At 36.4% G+C, this 23,996-nt stretch overlaps 1 protein-coding gene across 10 annotated transcripts in view; it reads right to left on the minus strand.

Moving 5' to 3' along the window:
- Positions 1-15,407: 15,407 nt before the first annotated feature.
- The window catches only part of LOC137614625 (uncharacterized), a 146,525-nt gene continuing 137,936 nt past the window's right edge, over positions 15,408-23,996 (minus strand). For 9 of the 10 annotated variants that reach the window (XR_011039109.1, XR_011039103.1, XR_011039106.1 and 6 more), the window contains 3 exons: positions 19,792-19,955; positions 18,647-18,769; positions 15,408-17,930 (listed from right to left, as the gene is read on the minus strand). The gene's annotated coding sequence lies outside the window, so the exon portion shown is untranslated. The remainder of the gene's footprint in view (positions 17,931-18,646; positions 18,770-19,791; positions 19,956-23,996) is intronic. The other variant, XR_011039105.1, reaches the window with a different exon arrangement.

Below are 23,996 nucleotides of genomic sequence, written 5' to 3' on the forward strand. Positions count from 1 at the left end.
AGATTCAGATACTCCTTATGCTCTAAAAATTACACAATCATTGTGATAGAATTAGTGAGTTTTCCTGTAGTGTTTATATTTAATGACCTAAGTCCTACCAATGTTAGGTTATGGAAATCTTTAGGCATAAGTGTGCATAATTCGATGATTTGAAAATGCAGCATCACCAATTGCGTTATTTGTGTCTGCTGATGCTCCACATCTCTTGAGACTAATAAGAAACAATTTCTTTGATAATGGCTTTCAGCAAAGTGACGGTGATTTTGTCCATTGCTCTTCGGTATGAGAACATTGAAATCATCATATAAACTTGGAGAAACATATAAATGTCAGTGGCTTTCAGCGTATGAATGTAAAATTAGCAGTACAACTGATAGAAATATTTACGAAATCGCTTGAATATTTTTGTAGCAAAGTATTATATTTAGATATGCATTGGGAAGAAATAAGTCGATTTATTTCTGGAGTTCCGCACGATACAAGAATGTCCAGAAATTAATACGGATTGAATTTACAAAATCAGTATGAAATTATCAATTGCAGGACACAGTAAAATCATTGGAGGTAATTGAAAGTAATTGTCTTTATTCATTCCAAATATGATGGCAGTTTCTTGTGAATCTTTTCCAAAATTGTTAGAAATGTTAATTATATTTAATATATCATTTTTATTGACATACAATGAATCAAGATTAATTGAAAATTTTCTTACCTTTTTGTGACAAAAGGAAGTCTTATCAGCACCCAGCATCAGATACAGTTAAACATCTCATCTATTAGAGAAGGACAGTTACCTTGTAAGGTCAAAATATAATACAGATCCCAATTGCAAAATAGATAACGTAACAACTGTAACCTTTTCATTTCTTGATAATGAAACTTGCTCTCAAGATAAAGATGACAAATTGCTACAACGTGAACTAAGGGTATCTGCGATGATATTTTGTTTGCCCGATGAATGCGACGATGAAGGAAATGACGTTACAGAAAGTATAGGGGAAATTGGTAATTGAACACCAGAATGAGCAATATAGAAAAAAGGTCTAGACTATTTTGCCAATTTCATTGCCTTTTAGTTTCCTTAATGTACAAATCTTGGGTCTTCTTTATTAAAGTGGGACAATTCGGTGACAGGTATAATTTGCAGAACAAATAATGAATTAGTGAAGCCATCAAGAGTTTACTGATCTGATAAAGAATATGGTAAAAAATTAAACGTTATCATGGGGAAAGAGGACAAACGTGGGAACAGAGTAGTAAAAATTTAACATTAGATATTTCAAATTTAATGGGATTACCACTTTGTTTAGTCACTTATTTTGTTCGTTGTAGATTTTTTTTTTTAGAATAATAATTTTAATTAAAAGAAATAATCTCCAAGGGACATAATTATTAAAGTTAAAAGGTTATAAAATGTAATAATCATGTACTTATTTTTTTTATTGTTTTTGTACAACCACATTTGAATAGATATTTTTATAATTTAGTTTTGAGTCATTAGTAAAAGATTAGTGTTAAAATGTAGCTAAATATGCATGCACGTTGCTTATTTGTACATTTGGTGAAACAATATTTCCATAAAGGATTTGAATATTTGTTCTTTTCTGATGTGACTTTTTAAACCATTTTCCTTAAAAACTTTCTCACAGGAAGTATTTTATAACGAAATCTAGACATCCATATATCTTATATTATTTTTTTCTGAAATATAAATGTTATTTTCAATAGGATAATGAAGAATACTGAACTTTTCCAAAGCAAACTGATGCTGAATGGTGCTCCTTCGCCGGCCAATGGTGCTAAGTGATGTCACAAAACTTACCCCCCCACTCAATGCTTACCCCTCTCATCCCCGCTCACCACCCATTTAACCAGGCGTGGGTTGACCTTCTATTCTATAGACCTTGTTTAGATCTTTGTTCATGAACACTGGTGGATAGTCAGTCTCCCATATGCAGTGTGGCCAGGTTGTAACCTGTTCTAAAAATCTCTTCGGAGTTGCTCCTTGTGGAAAGGATGCTTTCCAGGTATGGGAAGTGTTCAGAGAATTCAATGGTGGTTCCATCCATGGTGATGTTAGTTATTGGTGGATTTTTTCCTGGTCTTAGCTGGGCCAATATCTAAGTTTTGGCCTTGTTAACTGTTAGGTCAAAACATGTGTAGGCAGCATGGAAATTATCCAGTGTCTTGGAGTTCTGCTTGGGTGTGGGCAACAGCAGCATTGTTATCTACTTACTGTAGTTCCTTCGCATTGATGGTGTTGGTGTTGTGCTGGGATTTGAATCTGGCCAGTTTTAAAATTCCTCCATCCAATTGTATTTTATCTCAACCTCTGGGTTGTTGTGGAGTACTTCATAAAGTATGGCAGCTAAGTATAAAGAGAAAAGGGTCGGCGCCAATACACACCCTTATTTTAGTCCACATGTGATTGGAAAAGGGGCTGACAAGTTGCTTTGGTGGATTACTTAAGCTTTCATCCGATCATGTAGGATTTTGATCATGTCGACAAAAGGCTCGGGGATTCCGAAGCGATTTAGAACAGACCACATAGCTGTTCTTGGTACGCTCTCATATGCTTTTTTTGCAGTCATAGAAAATTAGGAATATGGATTTTTGCTGTTTTGATTTTTCCTGTAGTTAGCGAGTACAGAAAATGCCTGGTTCCTCTAGATGGGCGGAAACCACACTGGGATTTTGGCAGGATTGTTTCTGCTACATTTTGTAATCAATTTAGTAGGATCTTTGCTTAGACCTTCCCTGCAATTGATAGCAAGGGTCTGCCTCTTTAATTCCCACATTCTCTTCTATTTTTTTTAATATGATAACAAGGAGTGCATCTTTCTAAACCTGGGGGGGCCTGTTTTTCCTCCCATGATTTTAGTATGAGGGAGTGAAGATAAGTTTTCAGGACAAAAGTTCATTGGGAATGTTATCCACTCCTTCAGCCTTCCCTTGGTGCATTAGTTTTGAAGCTGCATTGAATTCTTGAAAAATTGGTGGTAGAACATCCATAATTGGGGTGGATGTTGTTGCACATTTCGGAGGAAGTCTTGTTTGTCTGATGAGTTCCTGTCCAGGAGGGTGTTAAAATGTTCTACCCAACGGTTCTGGATCTCTTTATCTTCATGATAATGGTGTTGTCTGCTGCTTAGTGTCCCTGCAGCAGTGTGTTTTGGTCCGAAAATTTTCTTTGTTCCTGCAAAGAAGCTTTTAAAGTCCATACGGTCGGCATAACCTTGTAGGTCTTGAGCCTTTTGTTGCCACCATTCATTTTGTATTTCTCGAATCCTGGCTTGACACTTTGACCTTCCTTGTGCACATTTAGCCTTCTTTGGGTGGGAATTAGGGTCTTGGTCGAGGGCTATTAGTGCTTTCCGTTTGGCGTTAATGTGGGACTTAATATCTTCGTCGTTGTCGTCAAACCAGTCCTGGTGCTGCTTGCTATGGTGGCCGATTATGGTTTTGCAGCTTCATCGATGGCATCTCGTGAATTAGTCCATCCAGCGTCGACTGATGGTTCTCTGGCTGGTAGGTTCAGCTGAATTGCTGCTTGGAAGGCTCAAAATGTATCAGGATCTTTTAATTTACCAGTGTCATATCTTCTGGCTTTGTTTTGTTGGATGTTACGTGGCTTCCTTTTGATGGTTAGTTTTAATTTTGTGATGAGCAGCCAGTGGTCTGTCCAGCAGTCATCGGCTCCAGGCATGCTTCTCGTGATCAAAACCGCATTTTGTGTTGTCTGACAATGGCATAATCTAAGATATGCCAATATTTTGATCTAGGATGTTCCAGGTGGTCTTAAATTGATTTGGGAGTCTGAAATGCATGTTTATGATGAAGAGTTCCTGTTCAACACAAAGACTAAGGAGGAGGAGGCTATTATCATTGCAGTTTCCCACACCTTGCCTTCAGATTACGTTGAGCCAGAGTTCATGGTCTCGCCCCAGTTTGGCGTTAAAAACCCATAAGAGGAGGAGACGGTCCCCAGCTGGGATATGGCAGGTTCAAGCTGTTGGTTAAAGGCACCTTTCACATGGTCTTCCGCATCTAGTGTTGGGAGTTACACCAATACGAGCGTTATGAACTGATTTTTCGGGAGTGGTAGTCATAGTGAGGTGATTCTTTCATTGATTGAAAGTCGTGTCAAGTTATGGGCTTTTTACTAATTGGGTCTTTACTGCCAAGCCAACACCCTGGGAATGGTGGTGTTCCGGATTTTTCTCCTTTCCTAAAGAAAGTATACCCTGATCCCACTTCCGTTATTTGTCCTTCGCCAGGTATTCTAGTCGCGCTGAGAGCAGCCATATCGACGTTGAACCTGTCGAGTTCTCTTAAGACTAAGGCTGTTCATCTTTCAGGGCGGTGTGTGCCTCTGGCATCCATAATGGTGCGCACATTCCATGCACCTACTTTGAGGAACGATATACTATAATGCTTTCTCTTTTCGCGGATGCATAAACAGTTCGTCATTCGTTGCAGCTGCCCAGTGACTGGGATGGTGTGACCACCGATGTTTAGCCCACCTCTTATAGGGCCTTCCCCAGTTGGGGTGAGCAGCGTTACTCCTGAATAGGTCTGCTCAGTCAGAGGTGCAGGACAGAGTTCCTATGTGGTCATGGTCACAGGGAAAGCGGCCATTACACGCATCTTGCCAGTGTGCAGGTCTGGGCTAAGTGTTTCAGCTACACTAAGCCTACTCCAACCACCCTTGTCCCATTACCACTGGTCTTTTTAGGTAGGGTTAGGAGAAAAGGAAGAGAAATGAAAAAAGGAGGGTGTTAGAGAGTAGTTGGACTGGAAAGGCGGTTGGCATGACGTTTAGGGTGGACAGCACTTTGCCAGAGCGATGCCCGCACACACTGGCTCCACACCTTCCTCCTGCGATACGCAGATGTGATGTGCAAGACTGTGGTGTGGAGTTGCATCGGTCTGCCGATAATTTAGTCCACCAGATCTTGCCTTGCAGCCAGACAGACTGGCATGGTTTCATTTCTGAGTTTTCCTTCTCCCATCTTTTTCCTAAAGAGGCATACCCTACAAGGCAACAGAGGAAGTCTGATCTCACCGTTAGACACTCGGTCGCTTGCATGCATTCTGTAATAAGTAAGGGGACCACAAGATGGTAGCATACAAGTAGTTAGGAGGAGAAGCTGTAGGAAGGTTAGAACTAGCTTAGCTTAAGACGCATGCACCCCAATCACACAGGTAAATAGTTGCAAAAGGTACTACCACTTGAGAGCTTTCTTTGCTAGTATAATGTATGCTTCAAGCTGAGAACCCTGGAAGTGCTCCAGTTGACCATTAGTGAACTCCATTTGGATTCTACAATGTGTCCCAGGTCAATAAGATCTTCCTTGATACCGTTGTCATCAACATTTAACAAATTTTGCATGAAAGGGTTCAAGATCCAGTGGTCACAGGTTTGCAGCTCTCCACACGAGAATTAACCCTCAAATAAAGTGCTGTACACAGCAGTAGCATATGTCAACAAATTTTGCAACCAAGTCTGGATGCAGGGTAGCATTTACCATAACGGTCTCTTCCAGGCATAGGAAATTTACCAAATTCTTATGTTCAAACACTTAATCAATGGGACAAACTTTTGTTTAAATGAAGCTAATTTCTTGCTTGCAGTCACAAAGTCAAGTTTCCCTCCCTGCAGAAAGAGACATTGACTTCGAGTTCTAAAACACATCAGCCAAATTGGTAAACAACTGAACAAAACTAGGCTCTTTAAATATATAGCCAGTTCATGGAGAAACTGATGAATTTCTCTTCGGTTCAAATACAAGAGATCGCACATGACCACATGATAATAACTTCACCTCAGTATGGTACAAAAGCAGTGTGTTCCTGGCCCACTTCATAAAGTGACTGAAACAACTTTTTCCTATTACTGTTGAAGTAAATTTTTTTTTTCAGGAAAAATGTATATATAAAGATATATTTTGCTTTAAGTATTCATAGGCATTCTTGCACCCCTTAGGACCCGGCCTTGCACCCCCCCCCCCCCCCCCAGGGGTATGTGCACCCCTGGTTAAGAATCATTATGCCTTTATTGGATATCTTTGCTCTAATACTAGAAATATCGTATAGCATTAGTGAATTAAGTAAGCCATTTAAGGAAGGTACAACACAGGATATGAGAGAATTACTTGAGATAGTAAGGAGAGTTGAAAGTATAATGCGAGAGGTTGTATTAGATATGCTGTAAGATGAGAATGTCTTTTGGGAAGCATATGTAGATGCATCCTTTGGAAATGTTGAAGATGGGCATATGCAATTGGGTTATATAATATCATTGACAGATGACAGGAGGAAGTGTCATATATGGTAGAAGTCTATAAAATCAAGAAGGGTGGCAAAATCAACTATCGAGGCAGAGGCGTTAAGGGTGGGAGAGTGATAGAAGGTTTAATATATTTCAATAGGTTATTGGAGGAATAAGTGGGGGAGAGAAAATTAAAAGCAATAGTGAAAACTGACTGTAGAACACACAGCCATGAAGTCAAGTACAGGAGTTAGTGGTAAAAGACTAATAAAGATAAAGATGACAATTGAAGCTATAAGGGAAACTTTAGAACTATAGAATCTGGAGTAATACAAGAGGTACAATGGATAGCAGGAAAGAAACAAATAGCTGATGTACTTAGCAAAGCTGGAGTATTTAAGGAAAACATCGGGGCATATGTGGAGAATAAAGATATGGAGGGGAGTTTGGCGTTAGGGTTGTAGAGAAGAGACTACTGTTGGAAGGGGATGGGAGTGGACGGAGGCGAAAGAGATAAGTACGAATAACTAGAGGATTTATTTTGATTTATTTCAAGTATGAGAATTTAGAATAGTACAGTATGATAGTGGAAAAGGCTATTAATTGTAGAAATACTGTATTATTATGAGGCCCTTGTTTTCAGACTCAAGCAGTTGGGAGTTGGTGGGTCATTTCTTTCGCATTATTATTGAATTTTTAAAAAAATAATCACAGAGTTGTTGATGGGCACCATAGTGAATATATGAATGTGATATCTGGTGTTCCTCAGGGTAATGTTCTTGGCCCATTACTTTTCATACTATATACACATGACGTGGTTTGGCCTAGAAAACAAGCTTGTTGCATATGCAGATGATGCTATACTCTCTGCATCAATTCCATCTCTTGAATGTAGATCTTGAGTTGCTGAATCCCTTAATAGAGATAATGTACAGTATAGCTAAAATTAGTGCATGGTGCAAGTTATGGGGGATGGGGTTGAATTCTAACAAAACTCAAAGTATGATTGTAAGTAGGTCAAGGACAGTGGCTCCTCAACATCTGAATCTCAGCATTGATAATGTTTCTTTAGCTGTAGGATTCTTTTAAAATTTTAGGTGCAATTCTCAACCGAAAATTTACTTTCGAGAAATACATTAGCTTGGTGTCTTCTTCCATTGCAAAAAAAATTAGTTTATTGATAAAGTATTTCAAGATTTTTGGTTATCAATCTATTTTGGAGAACTTTTAATTCTTTCATTCTACTTTGTTTCGAGTACTGTATTGTTTTCCTGTCTGGTCTTCAGCTGCTGATTCTCATCTTAATTTGTTGGACAGGAACTTACATTCTATTAGATTTCTTATTCCTGATCTAGATATTAATCTCTGGCACAGGCATTCAATTACTTCGTTATGCATGTTGCATAAGATTTTTCATAATTCGGATCATCCTTTACATTCAGATTTTCCTGGACAGTTCCATCCTGTTCATAATACTAGGCATGCAGTTAATTCTAATAGTCAGGCATTCTCCATTATCAGGCTCAATACTACACATTATTCTAGAAGTTTTATTTCAGCTGGGACCAAGTTGTGGAATGATCTTCCTAATCAGGTAGTTGAATCGATAGAACTTCAGAAGTTCAAACTTGCAGGAAATGTTTTTATGGTGAGCAGGCTGACATAAGTCATTTTATAGCATCTATATGAAATATCTGTTTTGACATTGTTACTGTTTTTTGAATATTTTATTTTAATTGTTCATTATTTCTCAGATCATTTATTTCCTTATTTCCTTCCCCACTGGGCTATTTTTTCCATGTTGGAGTCCTTGGGCTTATAGCATCTTGCTTTTCCAACTAGGGTTGTAGCTAAGTAATGATAATAATATATAGAGAAGATTGTGAGAAAAACATTAAGAGATTTATTTTTAATAAGTAAATATGCAATATAGTGATACTTTGTGAAGAACGAGTTGATTACGTGACGTCGGGTCACATGGTGATGGGGGTGGTAGTGAAGGAGATTGTCGGAGGAGTTGTCAGCTGATTAGATTCATTGTGGTCGGCGCACACTCTTGTCTCTATTGGTTTGTATGTATCAAGCGTTAGAATTTTTTTTGTGTTCATAAGCTGACATCGGAGGATAAAGGAAATTTAGCAAAGGTAAATATAGCTTTAAATAGAAAATTTATCAATTACGTCTTACACTTTGCCAGTGTCGTCTACTGTATTGCAATATTTGTTGCCTGCATGCCAAAAATCAAGATCCTACAGTTGCATCTAGATAGCATGATATTCTCTTATGCTCAGAAACTTTGGTTTCTCAAGCGAGGCACTCATCTGAGCTCCTTATTACTGGTTTTAAGAATGCAATAATTTTGATGCAGGATGTCATTCCTTGGGCTAGGGGAGTGACAGTGTATTATAATAGAACTAAGTACCCTGTTTCACATTTATGTCCTGCTACAAATGTGGATGTCATGCGATTCAAGTAATAAAAGTTTGTGGCTGGCATAACTCCAATTTGTGTTACCAGGATCCATATCAAGATATGGATGATTCTGTTATTGATTGTCTTCTTACCGTTATGACTAAGGTAAAAGATGATGATAGAAAGGCCTCATTTGCTTTTGTTAGTGATTTCAATGGTCTCCATAGGGAGTATTTAAATTCTGTTTCTCCTACTGATTGCCATGGCCTAAGAGCTTTGGACTTTGCCTCTGAATCAGGCTGTGCGAAAATCATAAGTGAAGTTACTCGCAGGTCTGGTAACTGCCTTCTCTAGTATTGATAACGAGGTTGGTTCTCCTGTTGGGACATCTCATCATGCCTTAATTTTACTTGTAGTGAAGACTGAGCAGCTTGTCCCTAATGTGTCATACTTTTGCAAGATTTGTATAAATATCAAGAAAACTGGAAGGGCATTTTTTTTTTAACTTTGATTGATCACAATTGTATAATAATGTTGAGCCTCATGTCCTTTAGAATGAGAATCTGGTCAACACAAATGATAGGCATACCCCTTCTCGTGTGCTAAAGTACCAAATGAAAGACAAACCTTGGTTCAACTATTATTGTAGATGTGCTTATGTGTAGAAGCAGGAGGCCTATCTTGTTTGAAAGTGGAACAGATCAGATTTGACGTTGAATAACTATACTTGGCCAACAGCTGTTGCTCACAAAGTTTGATTCATCTGAAAAGGAATAGAATTTAACCTTAAAAGAAACGCTTCGATACAACCCAAGAACGTAGGTCTGCAAACACTGGTTTAGATGTAGCTGTTCCTCCTTTACTTATAGCAGATGGCTCTATCACCCAATGTCCAAAGGAAAAGACAACCCTTTTGGCTAATGTGTTTTAACAGTAAGAAGAGTTATGAGAAACTTGATCTCATTCCTCTTTTCCTGAGGATAAACAAATTTGTTTAGCTTTCTTCTATCATGAAGTTGAAGCGCTCTTGTTGGACCTGCTTATAGAAGTGTAGACCCAAATGGGATTTTGCTTTTGGTTTTTGTAAAGACTGCAGATTTCTTAGCACCTAAGTTATCTTATTTTCTGCAAGTTAGCAAAGAAAAGGTTTTTCATGTACTTTTTGGTGAATCGGTAATGTTACTCTATTATGTAAATGTGTTTGTGGTAGCTAAAGTCCAGTTGATTACCTCCCAATTTCAATAAATCGTATCTACAGTTTTTTAATGTCTTGGCAAAACCTCTGAATAGGTTTGCTCAAGGTAATCTTTGGTACCCTAGTTTGCTATTTGATTTTTGCCAAGGCCTCGGAGCATGTGATGCCCTTCTTACAGTCTCTAATGCTGTACAGAAATCCCTTTATTGTGGTCAAGATGTTTGTATGATTGGCCAATATTTTAGTGCTTCCTCTGACTGTGTTCATCATAAGGCCCTTGTTTTCAAACTCAAACAGTTGAGAGTGGTTGGGTCTTTTCTTGGTATCATTATTGAATTTTTAAGTAATAGATTGCAAAAAGCTTTTGTTGATGGGGACCATAGTGTAGAAATGTGATAGCTGTTGTTCCTCAGGGTAGTGTTCTTGGCCCAATAATTTTCATATTACAGTGTATATACACGATAGTTTGGCATATCTGATGTTCCTCAGCATAGTATTCTTGCCCCATTAATTTTCATACTATATACATATGACATGGTTTTGCCAAGAAAACAACATTGTTTCACATGCAGAGGATGCTTCTCTGCATCAATCCCATCTCCTGAATGTACATCTGGGGCTGCTGAATCTTTTAATGGAGATCTAGTTAAAATTAGTGCATGGTGCAAGTTATGGAGCCTGGAGTTGAACCATATCAAAACTCAAGATATAATTGTAAGTAGGTCAAGGACAGTGGCTCCTCAATATCCAAATTTCAGCATTGATAATGTTTTTTCAACTCATTCTGACTTTTCAAAATTTTAGGTGTGATTCTTGACAGCAAATTTACTTAAGATTTTCAGTGATTAATCAATTCTGAGGGAGTGTTTTATGTTTTAATGCTTTCATTCTACCTTGTTTTGAGTATTGTTCTCCTGTATGGTTTTCAGCTGCTGATTCTCATGTTAATTTGTTGGACAGGAACATGGTCTATTAAATTTCTTTTTCCTGATCTAGATATTAATCTCTGGCACAGTCATTCAATTAGTACATTATGCATGTTGCATAAGATTTTTCATAATTCTGACCATCCTTTGGATTCAGATCTCCCCTGATAGTACCCTCTTGTTTGTAATACTAGGCATGCAGCAGACATGGTTCCAAGTACAAGCACTTGGCCTTGGTTTTGAGTATAAAATTTTGAGTACTTGTACTTGTACTTTGAGTTTTTAAATTAAATTTATTTGTACTTGTACTTGGCCAAAATGTACTTGAATAATCAAGTACTTTTTAAGTATATTGCACACTTAGTAGGCTGTATTGCTTAACCGATGGTACAGTATAATAAAAAAAATGTACCATTAGTGGCAAAAACTTGACTATAATATTTGGAATTTTTTTTATGAATTTGTATGTCAATAGTAAAGATCTATCAAGTTTGATTAAAATCATTCATCTGTGTATCAACAGAATGTCAAATTTTGTGCAATCAATTCCTGAATGAACCTACGACAACCTGTTCTCTTCAAGTTTGTATCTGCATTCATCATGATGAGTTCTGTACTGCACATTGTTTAGCCTTTTAGTTGCCATCATTCATGGCAGTGCTAGTGTGGTTATGACATCACCTAACGACTCGGGTGTATGGAGCCACATTAGGTTGCCAGAGGATATGTCTGGCACATTCAAGGCAATCTGCAAGGAGTGTGCTTGTGGTATATCATGCTCCAGAAAGTTTTGGATGGTGCACCTAAGCTTGGCGCTTATGACCAAAGCATTCTTAATGCTATGCTAAAAATTTATGAACCCTTTGAGGAGACCAACGATGGTGCCCAAAGACAGAACTGTTTCCTCTCTCCTAGTCATTCTGTGTGTGTGAGGGTTCAAGTTTCACTTAAGAGAAACTGCAATCTAATGTACTAAAAGAAAGGTTTGGTATTTGGATTGAAGTGGTCATTACAGAAATGACTCCAGGTACATAAAAAGAAAATATATGAACTGGCAACCATTTTTTATCTAAGATTTAAATTAGATTGGTGTTCTAAAGGAGAGGAAAAGGTGAATCTATGGTCATAACCACAGCCCAGTTTATGTCCAAAGATATTACAGCTCATGCAAGCATGGATCCTGTCACAGATCATACAGAAGATACACCGGGACCTAGTTCAACTGAACGGAAAAGAAAGAAACTGTTTAGTTTTATGGGTAACACAGATCAACAATCAACAGAATATGTAAGAGAGATTCAAGAGTCATTAATATTAGAATTTCAAAGATACTGGGGTCAGCTATGTATTTCAGAAGAGAGAGATGTGCTAGCATACTGGAAAGACCACAGAGAAACCTTTTCGAATCTTGCTAGGATGGCACAAAAGTACCTATCAGTCCCTGCTGCTTCTTCCCCGGTAGAAAGGATTTTCATTATTGCAGGACATTTTTTTTTTGCTCAGTCAGATGTTGCTTGACAAGAATTTTAAGTGTGATGTTTGTAAAATGCAATGATAAATCATACAAATAGATAATAGAGAAATGGTACTAATCATATCAGAGAAATATAATTTTGTTTAGAACTTATCTGAAAAGAATAATTTTGTTTAAATTATTCTCAACAAATCACATGCTTTTTTTTTCCTTTTGCAATGAAAATATACTTTTATTACTGTGTTAAGAATAGTATTGTAAAATTTGATTGTAAAAAATATTATCTTACCTTAACCTATGAAGACCAATTTTGATAACTTCATTAAATTCCTATTAATGCAGTATTGCTTTACCTCTTTTCGACCCTAAGGGTTAAGATTCCGTGACATACTGTGAGAACTACTCTGGAATATCCTTTTGAGAGGCTTCTCTTTATAAAGAAAGCTACAGTATAACACCAGATTTTCTCTTAGATATTTGGTACCAATTTTAAATCAAACATATCACAGATAATAATAGAAAATCTGCTGAAATGTATTTCTACTTGGACTTCAACTTAGTTTCGGGCAAACCTTCAGTACTTGTACTTGTAATTACTCTTTTTCTCAGTAGTTGTGTACAGTCTCATGTACTTAGACCCATGCCTGGTATGCAGTTAATTTGATAGTAATGCCTTGTCCATCATGAGGCTCAATACTACACAATATTCTAGAAGTTTTATTCCAGCTGTAATGAAGTTGTGGAATGATCTTTCTAATCGGGTAGTTGAATCGATAGAACTTCTAATGTTCAAAATTGCAGCGAATATGTTCATGTTGAACAGGCTTTTGTGTTTATGAAAGCTATTTTAATGTTTTTAATTTTGAAAGGTTAATTGTTCATATTACATCTCTTGTAGTTTGTTTATTAATTTCCTTTGCTCACTGGGCAGTTTTGGAAAGAAGTGAAGAGAGTAAGGAAGGCTGGCTCAAGAATTGAAGAAACAGTGAAAGATGGAAATGGAAGGTGGTTAAAGGAGAGGAGGCAAGGAAAAGAGCGAAATATTTTTAAAGTTTACTGAATGTTGAGGATAATAGGGAGGCAGATATAATTGCTGTTGCAGGTGTTGAGGTGCCAGTGATGGGAGATGAGAATGAGAGAGAGATTACAATAGATGAAGTGAGGAGAGCACTAGATGAAACAAGAGTAGGAAAAGTCTGGTATGGATGGTGTGAGAGCTGAGATGTTGAAGGAAGGGGGTGTGACTGTACTTGAATGGTTGGTGAGATTGTTTAATATGTGTTTTGTGTTGTCAATGGTACCAGTAGATTGGGTTTGTGTATGTATTGTACCACTATATAAGGGTAAGAGAGATGTGCATGAGTGTTGTAATTCAAGAGGTATTAGTTTGTTAATCGTAGTTGGAAAAGTGTATGGTAGAGTAATGATTAATAGGATCAAGGATAAAACAGAGAATGCAATCTTAGAAATACAGGGTGGTTTTAGAAGAGGTAGGGGTTGTATGAATCAGATTTTTACAGTTAGGCAGAGATGTGAGAAATATTTAGCAAAAGGTAAGGTGGTGTATGTTGCGTTTATGGATCTGGAGAAAGCGTATGATAGAGTTGATAGGGAAGCAATGTGTAATGTGATGAGGTTATATGGAGTTGGTGGAAGGTTGTTGCAAGCAGTGAAAAGTTTCTACAAAGGTAGTAAAGCATGTGTTAGGATAGGAAATGAAGTGAGTGATTGGTTTCCGGTGAGAGTGGGGCTGAGACAGGGATGTGTGATGTCACCGTGGTTGTTTAACTTGTATGTTGATGGAATGGTAAGAGAGGTGAATGCTCGAGTGCTTGGACGAGGATTAAAACTGGTAGATGAGAATGACCATGAATGGGAGGTAAAGCAGTTGCTCTTTGCGGATGATACTGTACTGGTTGCAGACACAAAAGAGAAGCTTGGCCGATTAGTGACAGAATTTGGAAGTGTGTGTGAGAGAAGGAAGTTGAGAGTTAATGTGGGTAAGAGTAAGGTTATGAGATGTACGAGAAGGGAAGGTGGTGCAAGGTTGAATATCATGTTGAATGGAGAGTTACTTGAGGAGGTGGATCAGTTTAAGTACTTGGGGTCTGTTGTTGCAGCAAATGGTGGAGTGGAAGCAGATGTAAGTCAGAGAGTGAATGAAGGTTGCAAAGTGTTGGGGGCAGTTAAGTGAGTAGTAAAAAATAGAGGGTTGGGCATAAATGTAAAGAGAGTTCTATATGAGAAACTGATTGTACCAACTGTGATGTAGGGATCGGAGTTGTGGGGAATGAAAGTGATGGAGAGACAGAAATTGAATGTGTTTGAGATGAAGTGTCTAAGGAGTATGGCTGGTGTATCTCGAGTAGATAGGGTTAGGAATGAAGTGGTGAGAGTGAGAATGGGTGTAAGAAACGAGTTAGCAGCTAGAGTGGATATGAATGTGTTGAGGTGATTTGGCCATGTTGAGAGAATGGAAAATGGCTGTCTGCTAAAGAAGGTGATGAATGCAAGAGTTGATGGGAGAAGTACAAGAGGAAGGCAAAGGTTTGGGTGGATGGATGGAGTGAAGGAAGCCCTGGGTGATAGGAGGATAGATGTGAGAGAGGCAAGAGCGTGTGCTAGAAATAGGAATGAATGGCGAGCGATGTCTTCGATGACCGCGGAGGTAGCAGCAGTAGGGGATTCAGCATTATGAAGCTTCATCTGTGGTAGATAAATGTGGGAGGGTGGGCTGTGGCACCCTAGCAGTACCAGCTGAACTCGGTTGAGTCCCTTGTTAGGCTGGGAGGAACGTATAGAGTAGAGGTCCCTTTTTTGGTTTTTGTTTCATTTGTTGATGTCGGCTACCCCCCAAAATTGGGGGAAGTGCCTTGGCGTATGTATGTATTGTACTGGGCATTCTTCCTTGTTGGAGCCCTCGGCCTTATAGCATCCTGCCTTCCAACTAGTGTTGTAGCTTGAATAATATTAACAACAACAACAATAAAGATAGCCCACCTTTATCAAGTTATAGCTTGACTCTTCAATAAAATTCAAACTGATGCAGAAGTCATTATGAAATGCTATCGATTTGTTCAATGATACCCGTTATACTTCCACAATTATTTCCCTTACTTTCTCTACAGGATTATGCCATCAGCTCCCAGTCCTTGGTAATTGGAGGAACTTGTTCTTGCATCAAACCACTAAAGGAATCAGGCAGATGTTGCTGCTGATGGAACAAAGGAAAGTATTATAAAACCTATGAAGTGTAGAGCTAGATTCCAGCAATTTATAGAAGCCATTGATAATCGGTGAGTGTCTTTTATAAAATTTCTCTCGAAGGAAGAGTGGAAATTGCAAAAAAGGTTGCTTATGCCCTCAACCCACCAACAATTGTAAAGGTTAGTCTACAGGTTTGGACAGTATGCATAAGATCTCAAAAGAAGTTTTTTTTTTGCTAATCAGGTAGGTTTTCCTACATCAAATTGAGCACTAAACGAAGTTATGCGCAGAGACGGGAAGTAGATATAGTCATGACTAACAAACCAGCTAAAAGCTAGTACCATATAAGCTATTATGAAGCATCCCAGAATATTTGTAATTAAAATCTTAGTTTTATGACGTATTAGTGGCCAATTTAGTAGTAATTATTAATAGGATGGATTTAACTCTTACAAAACCCCTTGAAAATTTTATTGCATCAAATTCACATATAAATTGTTTTGATATGTAAATTTAAAAATGGATTGATGATAACTGATAGGACTGATGTCTTTGGCCCTTGCTCGATGATTTTGTTTAAATGTAAAATGTATCAAATATTATTGCTGTAATAGGAGAGTAAAAATATACATGCCATGGGATTGAGTAGATTACACAATGTTTGTTCAGATTAATGCAACCCTTATAAAGGTTGTTTTTTATATCTATGCAAATTCAGTACAGGTTCTTTTGGTTAAACAAATGTTAGCGGCTGATTTAAGTATAAGAAGATATAGTGGACTTATTCTCTGATAAGACAAATATACTAGTTTTTACTTGTAACTTATTCTGGAATTTCTCTATATTTCTGTCTCTTCTAGTACATAATTTTTCTCTTGATGTATCTTTTAACGCAAAACAAGGTTTCTGCTTATAAGAGAACCTTTTCCCAGATAATGAAGAGATTCTTCATACTAGTACAGCTTTATGTTGTGGTAGTACAAGTGGTTTCATTAATTCCAGTACATTACACATGAAGCAAAGCAGGTGGCAGTGTACCAGAAGTAATGAAGTAAAGCGCAACACAAAATATTATCAAAGCGGCGTGAAACCTCAAATTATCAGTAATTATCAGTTATTATGTGAATCTTGTTTATGTAATGTCTTTTTGATCAAATATAACTAACAGTTTTGTTGTTTGTGTCTTTAAACCAAATACATTTCAATGAAGGATTGTATTAAAAATACTAAAGCTTTTAAAATGCTTTTAATTTTAGAAATTGCAGTAATTTTATTCAATCTGCTATTAAATTCCACTGAATTCCTGTAGGAATTAGTGGGATGTAAAACTTGGCAAGACATGGCAATAGAGGATTGGGGTTTGTTCCTAGTAGAATGGAAGCCACAGGGAAGAGTTGGCTACTATGTTGCAGTGGAATGTAACTTCAATCCTCTTCATTTAACTTCAATCCTCTTCATTTATATCATTTCTAAGGAAACCTCATCTAAATTCTAGTGAAAGGCATTACAATGGACAGCAAGATTTGAAAAATGACTGACTATAGACACCAGTTTAGTAGGATGCAGAACATCTAAAGTGATCAGTATTAAAGATAAACTACATTCTATTTGTGTAGAGAACTTACAATGTTGCCAACAGCAGTGTTAATTTAGACACTTAAAAATTCTCTCAGTAGAAAATCCATCCAGCATGCTAGTGGGAAGCAATATCTTGGAGGATGGCACAGTTCTAGTGAGAACATATCCATCCAGCATGCTAGTGGGAAGCAATATCTTGGAGGATGGCACAGTTCTAGTGAGAACATATTGGCCAGTGATCTATTTATTTAAGACACAGTTGCAGGCAGTAAGCAAGCCTTGCTTGAGAAACTTAAGGCATTCTATAAATATATCAAATCAAGTTCATGAAGATGGATAGTAAAAAGGACATATAATATTTTCCTACATTCCAGCAGGATTACATGCCTGAATACACTAAATCAATCAATTCAATCCATCCAGCAGGATTCAAGGTCAATCACCCTTACTTTAGGAATTTACCAAATACTTTGAGAACATGTAGAAGAAACCCCTTCTGTCACCAATAGTATATTGGAGGAACATAAAAAATGACTGGAGATCCTATCAGTCATACGTTATGTATGCAGAATTTCTGAAATTCTAAGTATCTTTCCAGTTGTCGAGGCATCTTCAGGGATCATCACCTGCTTCGATGATGGTTACATACATCCAATGCTTTTAAGTTTCTAGCCAGCAACATAATAGTGGGAAGCAGCAGCACATGAGAAGAGATGTCAGCAGGTACCATTAACCATCATTTCATAATTCTTATTGGAACAAGTGCAGATGACCAACAATGGGACTCCAGACGACAGCAGTATTTGGTAACCATTTCACTACGCAGCAGCTGAACTTTTCCCCAAGGTTAATACGGGTAGCAGGGTCCTGGCAACACCATCACGGAAAATAAAGTTAAAAAAGTGAATATGATCTAACTTATTCCAAATCACCTTGTCCTATTGGACAATAAAGTAAGTTGGACTTTTAAAAATAATTGTTCAAAATAAGTTTTCAGTATAAAATGTAAATTACAAGCCTGAATTTTAATTATTCATCTAAAATTGTATGAAAAATAGGTTGATCAACAAAATAAATACTCTAGTTTTACTTAATTGATTAAAATTATTTCATTAGTATTATGAATTACTAAAAATGTAACATCAAATGACATATTACTGGAAGATTTGCACACAAGAAAAAAGGAAGAAGAATTATGTAAAATACCTCTTACACTAAGTAATATTGATGAAAATAAAACAAAAGCATTTCTTTTTAAAGTATAACCTTTTTAAAATTTGGGTTGAAAACCACTTTTTTTACAGAATTAAAATTTGGGTTGAAAACCACTTTTTTTACAGAATTAACTATATATAATGAACAAAACTTTAAAGGTATATTTTGATTATAATATTTATTGATTATCTATATTTTCATACAAATTCCTGTGCCTTTCCATTCATAGCATTTGATAGGATTATATACAAAATCAAAAGCTATTTTTTTTAACAATTTTAACTCAAGTGTTGAAAGAAAGCATACGAGAGAACATTATTTTTGTGCATGTGCACAAATTCATTTACAGAAAGAAATGCATAGAATACCTGTATTAGTCATCCATCATCTTCAAAGTACATTTAATAAGACTGATTAGTTTGCTCATTATTGTTTGCACAGAAGTTTCCTTCTCTATCAGTTAACTTATTGAAATTCTTCACACTTCAGACCTGGAAATAATAATACAAATAAAATTCATAATTACAACCTCTTCACTTCAATTGTGAAATTCAAACTAATTACATCCTGATGTCAAAGTGCAATTAGAATATTCCCGAGCGTTAAAAATGCCACAAGCTTTTGCCATTACAATTCATACCACGCAATAATCTTTTGAGACTTTAAGAGACATGCTTTCATAATATACTTTGACTAATATGAAATCCTTGTAGATTTTGTTTTCCAAAGACATTAGACCAAAGCTTTATTTTTATAATTTTCTTTATTTCAACTATGAAAATGCAATTTCTGTCCTTTTCTTTTGCATGTTTATTAAGTTAACTCTGCTAAAGATTACACTCATTTAACCATTCATGACTAAATTTTTGTTAGTGGCACAGAATATTTTTGGGGGAAATTCAAAACCAACGCTAATGTTATGCATCTGCAACATTTTTTTTTAAAACTAAATTATCTAGAAGTGGTGCATTTAGAATGTTGCAAGGTTGACCACTGAACAGGAGAAAACAATGTGTGTTGTGTATCACTACTTCATATTGTAAATGGCCCTGATAGCCCGATCTTTAATCAGATTTTCTTCTAGACTTGTATTATCATCATCCTGAATTAAGATGGAACTCCTTGCATAGCTTTAGATGGAGGTTAATTACTATTATCTGATTTAATCAAGTTTTCACAAATTACTGATATGATTTACTCCAAGATGCTTAACAGATTATTGAAGATATTGTTAAAATCTTTATTTCATCATAAATGTTGAATACATAACTATGACAATTAAATTCTCATTAAAACATCCTTAGGACGTAGAATATTTAGTCTTCTATCTTCACTGCTCAATACAAATATAATCAAACACTAACAAATGAAGTTCTCTAACAATACATTGCTTTAACCCGTAACCCGAACAAATTCATTTACCTACCAATACTTACTGTTAACTTAAACATCTATGTTTCAAAATTCTCAAGCAGTAGCATTTAATTCATAAAGAGGATCATCATCATCTTACCTTTTCAGACAAACTCCAATTTTAATCTCCTCTTATTGTGTAAAAAGTTAATCATTCACAGCATTTATATATCTGCTTCCTAATGCAAACATCACTTTAGCTGGCTTCAGGTAACAGTCTTCCTTTACAGTGTGGTCTCGTAAGGTTTCCACAAAAATTAGCTGCTGCAATGAAGGAAGTTTGTGTCAGTATTTCAAATTTCTGTAAAATAAATCAGTATATAGTATGTAGTGTGAGCACCCTTCCCAACTTAACAGTTAGGAGATTTAAAAGAGTACAGTTATAGATGTAAAATTATGCCTCTATTACACTTTTGTGGAGAAGGTGAAGAGTCACAACTGCTATAGTCATTTCTTTAGCAAACTATCAAACCAGGGCACACCGTGAGGTGGGGATCGAATCCTTGTGACTGGACGTGCCCATCACCTACCTAGTGAAAATCGAGAAAATTTAATGTTCCATGACTAACTAACTAAATGTTTAGCTGTAGTGTCAATGCCATTTACTAATCCAATATAAAATATCCTAAAAGCATTTTAATTTCAATTAAATGTATAAATAGTCTGTCCTTTTCTAAATTTCATTCTTATTATTTTTCTACACCTTATGGAAGAGTAGTCCAACAAAGAAATTGGAAGTATTTATACAGAAATAGATATTTGAATAACTGCTATATTTTTCTCTTACATAAATATTTTGTTATCCATTTTACATGACCAGCAGACATCTCCAGCTTGTTAGACAAATGGTTTAACTTTCGTTAATATTATACCTATCTAAATTTCCCTCCCAACATAACTGTAGGCCAAATCCTTTGCCTCCAAATGAACGAATTTATTGTTCATATTAATAAAAATATTGGGAAAAAATCGAAGCACATTAAGCAATATTTGGTGTTGAAAAACATGTTAGTGATTTTTGCATGAAATACAAAAAAAAAAAAAAGAAATGTAAATGCTTTTGACAAACTTTAGACTATGACCATTTTACTTTTAAGCAGTAAAACCCTTGTTTTTTTTTTTCACTGACTAGGAGAGCATTTATTCATAGAAAGTTGACAGCAGGAAATACTAGTATTACAGTTTAAATAATTTTTTAATCAGTTCGGCACTAGGCAATATGAATTTCACTGTATTATACTCTATTACCGCAGTGCCAGTGCAGAGAAAATTTAAATTTATACAATATTCAACATCACTCATTGAAATGAAATAGCAATAACAGATAAGTATTTTGGAGAATGATGCACAAGAGAAAAGAAACAAGGAAAAGAGAGTATGAATATGAAAGCTCAAAGGAACACATACATGGTTGAAGAAATATGTGTACAGTATATGGAGATAATGAAAAATGGGAGTCAGAAAAACTGAAATAGTGATTGTTCCAACAATATTTCCTAATGTGTGATATAATTGATAAAGAAACAAATACCTGGAAACTTTTTGCAATACAGAATAAGAAAATATGTATACACAACCATCAAGTAATCCATACTGAGGTATCAAAGCAGAAACAGGAATATAGCCCGTGTCTTATAGAATAGACTAAGATGAAAATAACAGTTCCATAATATCATAAACTTTGATGAGATTAATCGGGGGACACAATACAAGAAAAAATTGCAAAACCATTATGAAAAGAGCAGGAGCAGCAGCATCGAAGAAATTTTTAGTAAATATAGAATGAAAATAGGAAAAATAAGAAACTGGAGGAAAAGAACCCTGAAAAATTAAAGAAAATAATAAAGATATAGGAAACAATTGAGGCAAAGAAAAAGATGAAAATATTGATATTTATAGAAAGGAATGGCACCCCCACAGCTTCATAAGAAATATGGATAGGGAAATCCTAATAATGAAAGAAAGGTTAACATGTTAAAAATGCAAAGTGGAAAATACATACATGAATGATATTTCTGATCTGTGAAGAAGAAATGATGATAACATCATTTATTTTTATCCCGACAATAAGGAAAATTAAGAACAAGATACAAGAGGTTATGTTACAAATTATAGCAGATTGATGGTGAAATACTCATGACGAGCCATAAATCTGAAATAATAGTTTAAAAATACCACAATGGCTTGCCTTAACCAAAGGTATTTTCTCCAATTTATAAAATAAGTGATAAAATTAAAATTTCAGATTTCCATAGTATGTTTTGTTGTCACAGGAAAAAAATAATTTATATTTATCAATTAGTTAATAGAGCACCCAAAATGTGCTTTTTGGAATAAGTGTTTAGGAACCAGGCCATTATATCAAAAGTACTTGCTATGTAAAATCACAAATTTTTAAAGGTAATTTGTATGTTTCTTAACTATACAAACCTGAGGCCTTTAATAGGATTAGGACTTCAACGAAGCTGGGACGGTGGTTAAACTCTCAAGAAAAACCAAGGTTGCCTATTGTGCTGGAAGTAGGCTACGCTTACCTAACAGGTAGAGCAAACCTCATTTTGACCTTTAACCTAGGAGAAATGAGTGTGCATACATTCCATCCATGCTCCCCTATACAGGAGGATGGGGGAGATACCAAAATGATAAAATTAGTTACCTTATTGCATAGCTTACTGTATTTTAACATCAACTCCAGCAACACAATGGCACGACTACTGTACCCCAAGGGAGGGGAGGCAGGAAGAATGGCCAGACATATTTTACATTTTATTTCTAGACTTATGGCATGACTGCTATCTTAGAAGATATTCTTTTTGACCTGTGCTGGAGTGAGGCTTACTGCACAACCTGCTAAGTAGCTACCACAGGTTCAAGAGTAAAACACTCAAGGTACTTGTGGTTTTACTCAAAGGTGGTGAGCAGTGAAGGTTGCCGGGCGCTTCTAAATTTCTGCCTTCAGCACGTGCACCATGAAGAGATTATTCTTAAAGGCTAGGGTAGAGTCGATACCCCTGACTTCGTGAGCCTGCGTTCTAGACTGTTTGACTGTAGAATCAAATTCTGAAACCTTCCACTGATGAAGAACAGCCTCAGTTGTTCTGAGTTGAACTGATACCCTTTCACTGTTGAGACACAGGAGCTTCTCTTGGTATAGAAAAAATAGGAAATCATCTATCAACTGTAGAGAGGCTCTGAATAGAGAAGTATCCAGGCAAGAAATTTCCCACTTTTCCTGGTATATATTAGCTGGGATCTTTACAGATATCCAAGCATCTCCTGTGAGGTGCTTCATAGAAGCTTCTCTCTTGGAGGAGAAGCTGGATAGTTGTAAAGTGTGAAGTGATAGGTATGACACTTAGCTGTTATACCTCTACAGAGAAAGCTGACAGAAATGATTAGGCCATTAGGGTAGTTCTCTTAGTACCTTGACAAGCTGCATCAGCAAATCCATAAACAACTTTGTGTGGCCACTTGGAAGTAACCAAGACAATAAATAAGTTATATCGTCTCCTGAATGGTATAATGGGAAATGTAAAAGAAAAAAAGCTACCTGATGGATACAATGACCAGGAACTAGCAAAAATTTTTTTATATTCTTTAAAAATGACAGGAACTAGCAAATAGTTTTCTAGTATTATTTAAAAATGGAGTTTTTATGATAAAACAAAGTTTTATGAATACTTACCGGGCAGTTATATACATATAGCTTAAGTCTCTGACTTTGGGCAGAATTTAAAAAAAAAAAACGCGGCAACCGCCTTGTGGTGATTGTGCGGTTAGGTGGTTAACAACCCTTACCGGGTGGTACTAGGAATCATTCCCATTTTCTGTTCTTCAGTTCATCTATGCCCGACCTGTCTCCTGAGGGGAGGTGGGTGGGCCTTAGAATATATATATAACTGCCAGGTAAGTATTCATAAAACTTTTTATCATAAAAATAGAACTTACCTGGCAGTTATATATATATAGCTGATTCTCACACTTGGAGGAGGGTGATAAGACAGTAAACATCGTTGGGGAAACAACCAAAAAAGTTGTAGGATAAAAGAACACCTGATTCCTTACCTGCTAAGGTAGCTGACTTCAAAGGTTCCTGCCTCTTGAGTCGCTTTCCCTTATGAGTGTCAGCCAGGATGTGACCTGCAATGCTGAAAACACTCAATCGATTCTGTCAACGGGGTGAGACCAACAATCTGACTACTTCAGGACTACTATTACCCATATATTAAAAACTCCAACCTTACAAAAACTAACCACCTAACCTTGAAAAGTAGATATCAATTATCTAACTAGACTGAGGTGACT

Source organism: Palaemon carinicauda, chromosome 21 (assembly GCF_036898095.1).
Source record: "Palaemon carinicauda isolate YSFRI2023 chromosome 21, ASM3689809v2, whole genome shotgun sequence".
Classification (NCBI taxonomy): Eukaryota; Metazoa; Arthropoda; class Malacostraca; order Decapoda; family Palaemonidae; genus Palaemon; species Palaemon carinicauda.